The 2,562-nt window shown below is 40.1% G+C and overlaps 1 pseudogene; it reads right to left on the bottom strand.

The window, feature by feature from the left end:
* Nucleotides 1-1,645: 1,645 nt before the first annotated feature.
* On the bottom strand, nt 1,646-1,727 carry LOC112839335 (U4 spliceosomal RNA; annotated as a pseudogene).
* Nucleotides 1,728-2,562: the final 835 nt, after the last annotated feature.

The following is a 2,562-nucleotide window of genomic DNA, read 5'->3' on the forward strand; positions in this document are numbered from 1 at the left end:
GGAGACTGAAAACCAGTCAGGTAGGAGAGGTTGGGGAAGAAGTGGGACTGGCTAGTTCTCATTGTTCACTGGGACCCTTGGAGCAATGCCATGTGTTAGAGTTAGTGAATGTAATTTTTTTTTTCAGTGAGTTTGAAATTTTCACTTACCCTAATGCCCAAACTCTCAATTATCGGTAGCTGATTTAATGTGATTGTACCATTTGACTCGGCTAAATTAATATTTAAGATACAATGGGGATTTGTGATATTTTCTAGAAAGCTTCTTCATTAGTATCTGATGTGAAGATAATCTTTATTTTTACTTATTAATACCCAGGGAATACTTTGCCCCATGTTTTAACTTTCAAAGTCATACTGACACACGTATTCTGTTAAAAAATCAGGCACAAACCTGGAAAGATGTGAACAAACTTAGGTTAGAACATAAGATTATTTTCCCAAAAGCGGAGGAAGGAGGAGCAGAGGTAAGGAAGCATCCACGCAAATCCGGAGAGATTAGAAAATTTCAAGTTTCCTTTTCTTTATTTGAAAACTGTTTTTCTCTATTGGGATTTATCTGTTACTCAGAGAAACCAGGTGAGTTAAACTTAGTCCCAAGTGGGCATTTGTCTGGACCCCCAAATTCGATGCAATTTAGCACAAATTGTCAGTCTGTGCTGAGAATAGCAGGGCCTGCTTTTCAGCCGTTCTCCGGTTCATTTGACAGAGCTTTGAGGGGAAATCACAGCACTTACAGGCATCAAGCCATTAGTCAGCATCTCAGTCACCACTGGCTCCCTGCGCCTTTCAGAACTGAGAAAGCAGCTGTTGCCCCTTCTAGAAAATCGGAGAAAAGTGTGGAGCAAAAGGGAAATCAATTAATTTTACAAATAATAACAGAGTAATAAGGTAAATGAGATCATGGGAACAAATTGAGAAATGCATTGCACTCTTTTTTCCCTACCACACAAATTGGTTTTCATAAATTAGGACATTAATGTATATATAAATGTGGTTGCTGCTTACACCATTAATTTATTATCTCTTTCCGAGACAAATGATAGTTATGTAGAGTCTATTAAAAGCATTAGTTGGATTTTGAGCTTGTTTATGCAATGAGGACTGAATGTCCAAGTTCATCCTGTGTAACTCTTCCCTGTCTATTTTTATTCATAATTTACTTTCTGACACTGATTAAAAGCTGACTTTACTGTTATCTCAAAAAATCAGAATATCTATTACCCTATTAATAAACATAGAGTTGATATATTGAAATATGGAGGGAAAAATCAGTGGATGGCAAGGGTATGGGGTTGTAATCCTGGCTTGGCTTCCCATGGGACCCTGAGACGGTCTGGTTTACTTAACTCTGAGTTACCCTTAACATAAAGGCGACCTGCATTCATAATTTTTAGTTAAAACCGATAATTTTTTTCTCTGTTTTTAAAAAAATTGAGCAGATTCCTTACTGGTCAAAGCAAAAGAATCCATAGGGTGCTTGGGTGGCTCAGTCCGTTGAGTGGCCAACTCTTGGTTTCAGCTCAAGTCATGATCTCAGGGTCGTGAGATCGAGCCCTGCTTTGGGCTCCCGGTTAAGCGCTAAGTATGCTTGAGATTCTCCCTCTCCCTCTGCCCCTCCCGCTGCTCATGCACTCTCTCTCTAAAATAAATAAAATCTTTTTTAATTAGCAATAATCGCGCCTCGGATAAACCTCATTGGCTACAATACTGCCACTGCACAAAGCTAAGTAAAATCTTTTTAAAGAGCAAAAGAATCCATAATACAATAATACAGTAAGAAATGGACTTTGTTATTTAACAATCATTGAATAGAATAGTGAAAAAGACATGCTGCTTGAAGCGTCTGGAGTTTAGAGTTCACAGTTGCCTTCCAGATAGAATTTAAAAAATATTTATTTACTCACTTCCATTCTTATACTCCTCCGTTCCACGAATATTTGATATAACGCACACATGCACACACACACACACTTTTACAAAGGTAGAGACAGATAACTGACACAGTTGAAGGGAAGGAAACATAAAGGCAGTAAAATATTAACAAAACCAGGGATCAAATTGCACACAGAAAGTATACCATTTGGGTTCATGCAGTTGTAGTTACTAGAGATGGTCAGAAAAAGTGTTCTGTAAGGTCCCCAGAATCCAAAGCAAAGAAGAAACTAGAGTCATTTACAAGGTTAAATGGCCCAGGGGCCGGAGGAAGATGGTGGAGGAGTAGGAGACCTGGATTTCCTCTGGTCTCAGGAATTCAGCTCAATAGGGATCAAACCATTCTGAACACCTACAAAGTCAACAGGAGATCGAAGAAAAGAATAGCAACAACTCTCTGAACAGAAAAGCGACCACTTTCTGGAAGGTAGGACGTGCGGAGAAGTGAATCTGAGGCAATATTTGGGAGGATAGATGGCGGGGGAGGGGGCCTCCATCGGCCGCTTCTGGCAAGTGATAGAGCCGCGGAGCACAAAATCAGAACTTTTAAGAAGTCGGCTTCATTGAGGGACGTCGCTCCAGTGGCTAAGGGGGGGGTGGAACCCTCACAGGACAGTGTGGTCTCAGG

Source organism: Callorhinus ursinus, unplaced genomic scaffold (genome assembly GCF_003265705.2).
Source record: "Callorhinus ursinus isolate GAN/ISIS: 27379988/994484 unplaced genomic scaffold, GSC_fseal_2.0 scaffold54, whole genome shotgun sequence".
Classification (NCBI taxonomy): domain Eukaryota; kingdom Metazoa; phylum Chordata; class Mammalia; order Carnivora; family Otariidae; genus Callorhinus; species Callorhinus ursinus.